Consider the following 13,050-nt stretch of genomic DNA (forward strand, 5'->3'; position numbering starts at 1 on the left):
TATGTATAACATATATCAAACCCGAGGAGGAAAACATTATAAAAATTTAATCTCATGTAAGCATCCACCCAGAGAAAATTCCTATAACAGTTGCTGTGTGATCATTATTTTCACACTCTGTTTAGTAATTAATTTTTAAAATGTTAACAAGTTACGTTAGTTTTTCTCTGGCAAGAAATATTGTGTTCACTGTTAATCTGGCATATGCAGTCAAACGTAAAAGTAAAGGTAAAAGTGACCCTACATCCATTACACAAAGATAGCAGCTATTCACATTTTGATAAAGTGTGAATGTAGTAAGGCTATCAGACAGGTTTTGTTGGCCCTACATATATATTTTTAATTTCTTAGTCTTTTATACAATATTTATTTATTTATTAGATAGAGACAGAGAGAAACTGAGAACTGAGAAGGGAAGGAGAGATAGAGAACAGAGATAGAGAGAGAGACAGGGAGACACCTCAAGCCCTGATTTCCCACTTGTGAAGCTTTCCCCCTGCAGGTGGGGACCAGGGGCTTGAACCTGCCTTGTACACTGTGATGTGTGTGCTAATCAGGTGCACCCCTGCCTGGATCCCCTACATATTGTTTTCAAATTATTTTCCTGTAGAAACCTATAGTGATAGTATGTCTTGAAAACCTTTGTTATCAGGATCTGACAACACTGGGCCCAGGTGCTTTTTCATACTGGTACAGAGCGTCAGTTAATAGGAGTTAGGAAGCAGTGCCCCTCCTTTGCAGGGTGGGGCATGCCCATTTCATCCACTACATTTTACATGGCCAACATGTTATTTTCATGGTATGGAGAAAATTTATATTTTCTCTTTTAGTCTTGAAACAATTCTTACCAAACTGTACTTCTTGTGGATGGAGATAATAAAAGGTAATGGGGTTATTATTGTTATTATTGTCTTCTTGTTGAAGAAGGTGAGCAGAGATCTTTTATCTCTGGCCTCTTCCTTTTTTCCTGGTAGACCTGAAATTTAAAGACATTTTTACCTCGATGGAATTAATTTCCACCCCCACCTCCTAAATCTAAAAACTACATGCTACTTATACAGTTTGAACCATATTATAAACTGACTCCCTTATGCTGAGAAAGTGTTCTCCCTGCCTACAGCTTTGCTTTTTCACATGTTGCTTAACAGTAAAGAGAGTGTAAGAAGTCCCAAATCACTTATTCTTAAACCTTTGGCTTTCCTTTAGACTTAGATCTTTGTATTTGCTGCAACTACAAGGATTTTTTTTTAAAAAAACAAAAAACATTTCCACACCACTAAGATTATACATAAAAATGTCTTTAGTGCTGAACAATGACATGGGTAGATCACATTTTCTGGGTTATTTTAATTTCTTAAAAGTTGTATTTATTTTTATTATATAGAGAGAAAGATTGCAAGACTAATAAAGGAAAGTTTACTCCTCTTTAAAGATTCTTTAAAATTAATTTACTTATTTATTATTGTTAGAGACAGAGCAATTAAGAGGGGAGGGGGACATAGAGAGGGAAAAAGACAGAGATACCTGCAGCCCTGCTTCACCACTTATGAAGTTTTCCCCCTGCAGGTAGAGACCAGGGCCTCTACAGAGAGATCAGAGCATCATAGCATCACTCGGCTCTGGCACATGCACATGGTTTTGGGGTCTGAACACAAGGCTTTAGGCATGCAAGCCCTGCATCCTATGCTGAGTTATTTCCCTAACCTGATCTTTCCCCCTGGTGGATGAGGAGCCTCAGTGAGAGGTTGGTCCAGTAGGAAGACTTGTCTATAGATGGGGATGAGAGGAGACAAGAGGTAGTGGGAGGTAAGACACTAATAATCTAAAACTGGTTACTTCAAGAGACACCAGTTTGAGATAAACAGGTTGTCTCAAAACTAGAATTTCAAGATGACAAAAGATGACAAGTAGGAGCTAAGGCATCCTGCCCTTAGCCTGTAAGGAGGTCAAATTGCTGACGACCAAGAGTGAGGAAGCCAGTGAATGGGGGAAGAAACGTGTTAGTAGGGAAGCAGTCATTGTTTGTATTTGGTTATAATTAGATTACCACTTTTCCCAGTAGATTTAAGAGAGTTGAAACAAGATAGACAATAGTTTATTCATCCTTAATGTTGAACATCTAGTCATTTACAATTTTCTATTTTTATAAATAATCTGCTGTCAAACATCAATGTGCTAGTGTATTTTAGGTTATCACCTCAGGATAAATTGGGAAGTACTTAGTCTTTCTAAGAACATTGGAATATATTGGTAAAATATTTCCATAAATATAGTAGTTTGCCTTCATATGTCCACCAGCAGTATTTGAATGCTCTAGTTTAACTTCTCTAAATTCACTTAATCTGGGCCAGTAAGATAGTTCACCTGAGAGGGTGTCAGCTTTACCATGCACATGACACAGTTTCAAGTCTGGCTCACACTGCATTGGGGGAGGCTTTGGTGCTATGGTATCTTCCTCTCTTTTCTGTCTCTTTGTTTCTATCTGAAAATATTGACCCTCAGTCATAAAGTCTCAGTGACAGAAAAAAAAAAATTCACTTGATATATCCATATAAACTTTTGAACGAAAAACTTCCACTAGCATCTATATTCCATATCTGGAATTTTTCTAGGCCACTGAGTTTCAAGAATGCTTGATGATGATGCACAGTAAAAAGTAAGTTTTACAAAGTGACTCAACACAGATGGGTATATAACCAAAACAAATGTTTTGCAAAATAATCACTTGTCCTTCCTCTGTGTGATGTACTTCATTAAGTCCTTTCTGTTCTAATTTAATTTGTAAAATAAGCCATTAAATTGATTTAATATATTTTCAATTAGTCATTAATATCAGTTTAAAAAAAATACATCATGAGGGTCGTAGAGGTGAATCAGTGCTAGTGTATATCATGTATGCATGAGAATGATTACTATCTATAGAACAAGAGATAAGTGCTGCATCAGATGTGAAGAAAAGGAAATCCTTGTTCACTATTGGTGGGACTGTATATTGGTACAACTATCATGGAATACAGTATGAAGATTCCTCATAAAACTTAAAAATGGAGATTTCATATAGAACAATTATCTCATGTCTAGATATTCATTTTAAAAAGAAATCCACTTCTAAAAGATAGATGCACCCCTATGTTTATTGTAGAATTATTTATAATAGTCAAGAATTGGATAAAACCAAAGTGGCATGGTCCTAGAGGTGGTACAATAAATCAAGTGTTGGACTCTCTCAAACATCAGGACCTGAGTTTAACCCCTGATATCACATGTGCTGGAAGATTGCTCTACTTTTCTGTCAATGAAAAAATCAATCTTAAAAAACAAACAAACAAAAAAAGAACCTCAAGTGCCCATTGATGCACAAATATACAAAGAAGATGTGGTATATAAACATACTGAGATAATACTATTCAGCTATACAGAAAGATAAAATTCTACCACGTGTACCAGTGATAATCATTTGGACTATAAGACCAGTTAGTGGTTACCACAAACAAAGGGCAAAGGGCAAAGGCCAGGTGTATTAGGGATTGTAAATCAGAACAACATGGTTATGGCGGTTGTAAATCAGGACAAAACTGATTTTCAGTGATGCACACCTAAGACTTATGTACTGTTCTAATATGATACTAAAGTGGAAATATAATTTACTTCCTTGTAAGCAAGGAGATAAAAGATAACTGCCAGATGGTTTCACTTTTATGTAGAATATAGAGAACTGGAACACATGAACTTGCAAAGAAAAAAATTAGACAATCTGTCATTAAGATGTTGAGAGAACTATATAGTTTTCTTTTGGGGGGGCGGGGAGATGTGTGGAAACAGAATTTGGTGGTGGATGTGTGTGGAACTATACCCCTGTTGTTTATAATCTTGAAAATCATTATCAAAAATTTTTACTTCTGCGCAAAGTGCAAGGACTGGAGTAAGGATCCCAGTTAGAGCCTCCAGCTCCCCACCTGCAGGGGAGTAGCTTCACAGGCTGTTGTTTTCGACAGGTTATGTTGTTTTTGCCGGGCTGGCTTCACGGGCGGGTAACAGACGACCAGGGACTCATGGTTGAGCTGTAGACAGTATCTCTTTATTCATGCAGGACGCAGCACAATCTAAGACGAGCTAAGCTAAACTCAAGGTACCCTGAAACTCACAATGCTGTCTTTATATATACTTGCCAAGTAGGGTGGAAATAGGATGTGACATAGAGAGGGTGGAGAGAAAAGTGACTGGTGAAAATCAGAGTGTGACAAGGAGAGGATCAGGGTGTGACAAGGAGAGGATCAGGGTGGAGCAAAAACATATCATGAAACAGTGGGGATTGAACCAATGCCCTGGAGGGAGGGTAGTGCTTGTTAACAGCGGTTATGTAAATAGAATGAAGTGGTTATGTAAATAGAATAGTGTTAAGCAGGGGGGATTTAAACCAAATGAAACAGAAGGGGTCTCATGCATACCAACAACAGGCAGTGAAGCAGGTCTGCAGGTGTCTGTCTTTCTCTCCCCCTCTCTATCTTCCCCTCCTCTCTCCATTTCTCTCTGTCCTATCCAACAATAATGACATCAGTAACAACTGCAACAATAAAAACAACAAGGGCAACAAAAGGGAAAATAAATAAATATAATAAAATAAAAAAGTGTAAAAAATTTTTACTTCTTTCACTTTTTTTTTTGTAGCCAGAGGGTTTCACTGTTATGAGATATATATTTTTTTTCAGATAGAGAAAGATACTAAAGTGCCAAAGCTTTCTCAGTGCAGTATGAGTTGGGTTCAAACCTGGGTCACATCCATGGGAAAACAGTCATATCACTCAAATGAGCTATTTTGCTGATCCTCCTTTCCTCCATTTTTGATGTGAGCCCATGACCAGGTGTGACACTGCCTGCCCCCCTTTCTTCTTCTTCTTCTTCTTCTTCTTCTTCTTCTTCTTCTTCTTCTTCTTCTTCTTCTTCTTCTTCTCCTTCTCCTTCTCCTCCTCCTCCTCCCCCTCCCCCCTCCCCCCTCCTCCTCCTCCTCCCCCTCCCCTCTCCCTCCCCTTCCTCCTCCTCCTCCTCCCCCCCTCCTCCTCCTCCCCTCCCCCTCCCCTTCCTCTTCCTCCTCCTCCTCCTCCTCCTCCTCCTCCTCCTTCTTCTTTTGCTTTAGGGTTATCTCTGGAGCTTGGAAGCTTGGTGCCTGCACTACACATCCACTGCTCCTGGAGGCCATCTTTTTTCCATTGTTTTTGTTACTGTTATTATTGTTGTTGCTGCTGGTGTTGTTGCTGGATAGGACAGAGAAAACTTGAAAGAGGAGGGAAAGACAGAGAGGGGGAGAGAAAGATAGACACCTGCAGACCTGCTTCACCGCCTGTGAAGCGACCCCTTGCAGGTGGGAACTTTTCCTCCATTTTTAAAGCTGACATTATTCCAAATATTTATGTATATACAAATACACTTCATATTTAGTTAATTTTTTTATTGATAGACACTTGGTTCTTTCATATTTAAGCTCTTTGTGAATAATGATATTATGACCATGGAGATACAAATACCTCTTTGAAACACTGCTTTAGGTTATATTTATTTTATTTTATTTTATTTTTTTGCCACTAGGTTATTGGTGGGACTTGGTGCCTGCATAATGAATCCATTGTTCATGGTGGTCTTTTTTTTTCTCTTTGTTCTTTTTTTTTTCTTTTCAATGATAGGAAAGAAATCGAGAGGAGAGGGGGAGATAGGGAGAGAGACAGAGGGACACCTGTAGTGCTTGCTTCACTGCTTGTGAAGCTTCCCCCTTGCAGGTGAGGACAGGGGACTTGCACATGGGTGACTGCACGTGGTAATGTATGCACTCAACCAGCTGCACCACTGCTTGGCTTCCCTCCACACCTCTTCCGTACTGTTTCTTTCTTGTCTTTTTTTCTTCACAGTAGTGCCACCATTCTATATTCCTGCCAATAATGCACAGGGTTCCATTTTTTTTTTCATACTCACCAACACCTATTATTTTCCATTTTTCTAGTAGTAGTTGTTCTAGTGGGACTGAGGTGGTAATTGTTATTTAATTTTAGATGTGAATATGGGAGATAAGTAAATTCCCCAAGATAGTTATAAATAGTTATAAATAGCAGAGTGAATAGCCGAGTGGAATTGTGAGTAGCAGAGTGGAATTCACACCCATAGCCAGTGGCCTTTCAATGTCTGTCTATCCTATTTCTTTTTACCCAGCTATAATACTTTAATTAGGTATCTGAAGGCATTCAATAAAGCTCACTTTGCTCTTTAGAAAAATCTACAACTATCAATATTAGGGAGAACTAGGAGCCAAAGAGATTATCCTCAGTCAATAACATGGGAAGCATGTACCTGAACTATAATAGACTCCCACAAGATTTACAGAATCACAATGCTGCACGACTATGGAGGTTAATTAATTTGACTTTCTCATAGATTAAAAAAAAGAAAGCCAACAGATTTCTCTGTTGTGAAATATTACTGAAATTACTATTTGCCAATAATGAGGTTTAGATCCAAACCAGTTTAATTCAGTCTGGAGGCAGGTGGGACTGTGTAAATTTCTATAGCTCAACTAAAATCATAGGGCTGAAAAGGACCTCCAGGTCTCTTATAATAATGTATCCATCTGCCTCTATCATGGGGAGTTGAAACAATATCAGCAGGTTGTCTTTTTCTTTACAGCCTTCTAAGAAGGCAATTCAATCACATCCTTTGTAAAGCATGAAAATGTCTTTCACACCTCTTAACATAGTGGCATTTTTTACATGTAAATAGGGAACATTTTTCATGTCTGCTTAAAAGCTAATATATTCTATTTAAAGGTGTTCTGAATTGTTATTTGAAAATTAGAAGCAGCCTTAAAAGTAAATTGAAGTATTACTAGGCAACCGAAAGGGATATAATAAGTAACCTCGAGTGTGCTTTTACAATTAGAAACAGTGTAAGCCCTGGGATTCAGAAATAAGAGAGAAGAAGGTTAGGTGAAGGGACTGTTTAATTTTTTTTCAGTCCTGGAAAAGAACAATTATTGAAGTCAGAATATTGTGCAATATAGTACAAACTTATTAGACAAATTTTAGGATGCTCTACTGTTGGATAGTATGCCAGCTCCCCCTGGCTTCTGCTTAACCATATGCCTATATAGGGATAGATTTAATCCCATTCAAAGCTTTGGTCTATTTACATAAATCACTTTTACATTTACATAAAGCACCACACTCCCTCCAGGGCATTGGTGGTTTAGTGGTAGAATTCTCACCTGCTCCACCCCCTCTCCTTGTCACACCCTGATCTTCTACCAGTCACTTTTCGCTCCACCCTCTCTATATCACATCCTGTTTCCACCCTACTTGGAGAGTATAAAAACAGCTGCTCTTCTGATTAAAGACACTTGGAAATTGTTTTCCGGCTCCAAGAGTTCCAGAACGTGTGGGCAGCCACCGAGAGCTTTGCCTTAGATCCCATCCTGTACCGGCTGGTGGCCGTGGCTCTGGACATCAAGGGGCCAGAGATCTGGACCGGTCTCATCAAGGACAGCGGCACAGCTGAGGTGGAGCTGAAGAAAGGCGCCACCCTGAAGATCACGCTGGACAACGCCTTCATGGAGAAGTGTGACGAGAGCACTCTGTGGCTGGACTACAAGAACATCTGCAAGGTGGTGGAGGTGGGGAGCAAGAGCTACGTGGATGATGGGCTCATCTCCCTGCAGGTCAAGGAGAAAGGCATGGACTTCCTCATCACCGAGGTGGAGAACGGAAGCTCCCTGGGAAGCAAGAAGGGTGTGAACCTGCCGGGGGCGGCCGTGGACCTGCCCGCCGTGTCCGAGAAGGACATCCAGGATCTCCGGTTCGGGTCGAGCAGGACGTGGACATGGTGTTCGCCTCTTTCATCGCAAGGCGGCTGACGTGCACGAGGTCCGCAGGGTCCTGGGTGTGGAGGGCAAGAACATCAAGATCATCAGCAAGATTGAGAACCACGAGGGCGTCCGCAGGTTTGACGAGATCCTGGAAGCCAGCGATGGCACAGGGCTGATGTTACACATTTAGGGAGCCACAGGCCAGGGTTTGGATGTCAGGTCTATTTACCCACCCAGGCAGGTGAGGCCACCAGCTGCTTCATACAGGAAATAATGGCCACCCAGAATGCTGTACCTAGGTGGACTAGCTTAGAGGACAAGGAGACATCATTGGGGGACTCATCATCACACTTCCATTTGCCTGTTCTGTCTAGTCCACAAACATTTTCTGAGCACCTCTCATGTAACAGAAACTGTGAGATTTGGGGAAAAAAAAAGGTGAATAAAATATAGCTCCTGAAGGGTTCAAGAAAGATAAGTGTGGCAGAGTAGCTTGTTAGACATTCCATTTATCCTCAGTTCAATCCTGTTAGGAAAATTGCTCCTATTGCTTGGCCAATATTAAAGTTTTAAACATTATTGTTCTGTAGAAATGATCGGCTTACGCTGCTTCCTGCCAGAGAACTGCACAAGTCCATAATAATTGAAGATCATATAACCCAATGATTTCATTTCAGAGGCAACTGCACAATGGTTTTGAAATGGTAATAGTTGCCTATTGCTCTGGGGATTAGCTTATTGTCTGGCTATGGTTATGAGACAGTGGGGTTTTAAGAGACCACTCAATAAGAGTGACAGGAGGAACTATTTTATGTTTTTCTGAATGACTCTCAAAGTGAGAATCTAATTCAGAGCCCATAAAAGTCTGAAAAAAACTTCTGCGACAAACTCAAAGCCTTTAGAGCTGGAAGGAGACTGAATTATAGAACAATACAGGAAATGAAAGGTGTGTAACTCATATGTAAGTGGACTGTTGTTTGATTTTGGAGAGCCTGAAGGAAATGGAGATGAGCTGGGTGAGACTCAGAGTTAAAATAGCCCCTCAAGTGACAGCTTACATTTAATTTCAAGCAGCTCCCTTTCTCTCTTCTCTGACAGATACTATTCAGATAAATAAATATCTCAGCCCGAAAAATTCAACAATTTTATCTGAGCATGCCAGTGTTAGTTGATGAAAGTTTTTTTCCAGGGGGAGAACCATACTTTGTAAAATGCCTACAAAACAGCACAGCTGCTGTGTCTTTTACTCACTGGACACTTAACCATAACCATATGAGTTACATTGCATTTTCACCAACATCAGAAAGCTTCCTTTACCCAGACCCATCTGTTTATTCAATAAATGTCTGTTGAATGCCTACTATGACCCAGGCATGCCCCCCCATAGAGTTTTTTTTATCTTAGTGGATGAACAGAGAATTACATAAATAAAAAGAAAGATACATAATACATGGAGCTTTAGAGACAAGTGCTGTGGAGAAAGCAATAGCATGAAGGGGCTAAGAATATAAGGTGGCAAGGATAGGTGCATTTGATGTTATAGGTTGCTGAGTAGCAAATCATATCAAAATGTAATGACTTAAGACCACAAACACTTGCTGTCATATGGGTTCTGTGGGCCTGAGTGTAGCCTTGCTTATGTCTGTGCTTCAGGATTACTTAGGAGGTTGTATTCTGTATGTTGACTGGAGAACTGGCAGCATTCCACACATTTCTGACTGTACGATTGAGATTCTAGCTTCCTTGTTTACTATAAACTGGAGGTGTCCCTCCCTCTTTGTTGTGTGACCCTCTGTAGATGACACTGGCCTCTCTTAGAGTGAGAAGACTATGATAAGAGCATGGCCAAGATGAGAACCTCAGTCTATCTGTAACCTAAGCTCAGAGATGACATCCTGTTACAGCCATCCAATCCTTGTTGCTCGAGGCAAGTCACAAAATTCAGCCTACGGCAAGTGCTGTTGATTATGAGAGACTGAATGAATACGTAGCGACAGATCACTGGGCACAAGTGTAGAGAATGCCTGTAGCCATTAGGAAGTTCTTGCTAACAAGAAGACATTTCGATAGAAAATTAAATGATTGGAAAGAGCAAGCATATGATTTTTCAGGAGAAGGGCATTTTTAGGCAGAGAAAACAGCCAGTGCAAAAAGTTGACTGGGGTGGTCTGGGAGGTGGCACAGTGGATTAAAGTATTGGACTCTCAAGTATGAGGTCCCGAGTTCAATCCCCGGAAGCACATGTACCAGAGTGATATGTGGTTCTCTTTCTCTTTCTCCTCCTATCTTTCTCATTAATAAATAAATAAAATCTTTTTTTAAAAAAAAAGGTGACTGGGGAATGCTACACGATGAGGCCAGAGTAGTGTGGTTTTATGTGGGTCATTATAGAGAACTTTGCTTTTGCTTTGAAGATTAATTAATTAATTTACCACTCCCACTGGCCAGACTTTCTCTTTTCTTTCATCTTCTTTTCTTTTCTTTCCTCTTCTTCTCTTCTCTCTCTTCCCCTCCCCCTTTTTTAATAACAGAGACGGAGAGAAGTAGAGATAGAAAAAGACACTTGTAGCACTGCTCCATCACTCTCAAAGTTTCCCCCACTGCAGATGGAGACCAGTTAGGAGGCTTCAGTAGTCACTCAGTTAAACAAGTTATAAATTAGAGCCTGGTGATAGTACCGGCAGGAAATGACTGGATTTGGAGGTATTTCCTAGCTAATAGGACTTGCTAAAAACTTAAGTGTGGACTATGAAGAAAATGAGAAGTCAGTGATGTCGAGGCTTCAGAAGAGTAAAGTTGCACTGTATTAAGGTTAAAGCAGTGTAGAAAAAAGTCTTGAAAAAGAGGAAGTGTAGACCAAAGGGTCTGTACCTGTTAGTGTACACTGATTAGACATTTTAGCAGAGATGCTGAGCTGACAATTGGATATATAATAGTGGGGCTTCTCAGCATCAATAGGGTATTCAGACCAATGAACTAGATGGAAATACTGAAGAAGTGACTATAAAATGATAAGTGGAAAGGCCTAAACTTCAACTCCTGAGGTTTGGAAAATAGGATGACAAGGTCCTCAATGGAGACCGAGGAAGAGTAACTGGAAAAGGAGGGGGAGTACCAAGATAGATGAGCATTCTGTAAACCAGCTCAAGAAAGCATTTAGAGCAGAAGAGAGTGAGACAAGTTGTGTTAAATAATGTTGACAGGCCAAGTGAAATGAGGATTGAGAATTGACTATGGAAGTCTTTGGTGGCCATGGTGAGAGCTGGTTTGGGCAGAGTAGGAGAATGAAAGGAAAACAAATGGAGAAAAATGAGAGCTGGGACTATTTCAAGAAATTAATTTTTTTCCCCAGAGCAATGCTCAGCTCTGGCTTATGGTGGTGTAGTGGATTGAACCTGGGACCTCAGAAACTCAGGCATGAGAATCTGTTTGAAAAATCATTATGCTATCTCCCCTGTGCAAGAAATTAATGTCTTAAGACAACTGGTTTATTGAATAACCTGCAATATGTTCACCTTTAGTGCCTATTAAAAATAAATATTTGAGGGCTGGGTGATGGCACTCCTGGTAGAATGCATGCATTATTCTGTGCAAGGACCTGGGTTTAAGCCCCCAATTTCCACTTTCAGGGGGAAAGCTTCAAGAGCAGTTGAATAGTGATACAGGTATCACTCTTTCTCTCTCCCTTCCCCCTCTATTTCTCTCTGTCTCTATCAGAAAAGAAAGAAAAAGAAAAAGCCACCACATGTTATTCAGACCTCCCCTGACGACATGCATCTCTCTGTGTATATATACTTGTATTTTTTGAGTTAATTTGAAAAAAAAACTTTGACAAAGGTGCCCAGACTATTAAATAGGGAAACCAGAGTCTCTTCAACAAATGGTGTTGGAAACAATGGGTTAAAACATGCAGAAGAATGAAACTGAATCACTGTATTTCACCAAATACAAAAGTAAATTCCAAGTAGATCAGGGACTTGGATGTTAGACCAGAAACTATCAGATACTTAGAGGAAAATATTGGCAGAACTCTTTTCCGCATAAATTTTAAAGACATTTTCAATGAAACAAATCCAATTACAAAGAAGACTAAGACAAGTATAAACCTATGGGACTACATCAAATTAAAAAGCTTCTTCACAGCAAAAGAAACCACTACCCAAACTAAGAGACCCCTCAAAGAATGGGAGAAGATCTTTACATGCCATACATCAGATAAGAGTTTAATAACTAACATATATAAAGAGCTTGCCAGACTCAACAACAAGACAACAAATAACCCCATCCAAAAATGGGGGGAGGACTTGGACAGAATATTCATCACAGAAGAGATCCAAAAGGCCGAGAAACATATGAAAAAATGCTCCAAGTCTCTGATTGTCAGAGAAATGCAAATCAAGACAACAATGAGATATCACTTCACTCCTGTGAGAATGTCATACATCAGAAAAGGTAATAGCAGCAAATGCTGGAGAGGGTGTGGGGTCAAAGGAACCCTCCTGCACTGCTGGTGGGAATGTCAATTGGTCCAACCTCTGTGGAGAACAGTCTGGAGAACTCTCAGAAGGCTAGAAATGGACCTACCCTATGACCCTGCAATTCCTCTCCTGGGGATATATCCTAAGGAACCCAACACATCCATCCAAAAAGATCTGTGTACACATATGTTCTTGGCAGCACAATTTGTAATAGCCAAAACCTGGAAGCAACCCAGGTGTCCAACAACAGATGAGTGGCTGAGCAAGTAGTGGTATATATACACAATGGAATACTACTCAGCTGTAAAAAATGGTGACTTCACCGTTTTCAGCCGATCTTGGATGGACCTTGAAAAAAATCATGTTGAGTGAAATAAGTCAGAAACAGAAGGATGAATATGGGATGATCTCACTCTCAGGCAGAAGTTGAAATACAAGAGCAGAAAAGAAAATACAAGTAGAACCTGAAATGGAATTGGCATATCGCACCAAAGTAAAAGACTTTGGCGTGGGTGGTAGGGGAGAATACAGGTCCATGAAGGATGATAAATGACATATTGGGGGTTGTATTGTTAAATGGGAAACTGGGGAATGTTATGCATGTACAAACTATTGTGTTTACTGTTGAATGTAAAACATTAATTCCCCAATAAAGAAATTAAAAAAGAAAAGAAAAGAAAAAAAAAAAAAAGACTACTAGGAAGTGTTGGAGTCATCATATAGGCACTG

The 13,050-nt window shown here is 39.9% G+C and overlaps 1 pseudogene; it reads left to right on the plus strand.

Moving 5' to 3' along the window:
- Nucleotides 1-6,376: 6,376 nt before the first annotated feature.
- LOC132539224 (pyruvate kinase PKM-like) lies at nucleotides 6,377-8,033 on the plus strand (annotated as a pseudogene).
- The last annotated feature ends 5,017 nt before the right edge of the window (nucleotides 8,034-13,050 follow it).

Source organism: Erinaceus europaeus, chromosome 7, assembly GCF_950295315.1.
Source record: "Erinaceus europaeus chromosome 7, mEriEur2.1, whole genome shotgun sequence".
Lineage (NCBI taxonomy): Eukaryota > Metazoa > Chordata > Mammalia > Eulipotyphla > Erinaceidae > Erinaceus > Erinaceus europaeus.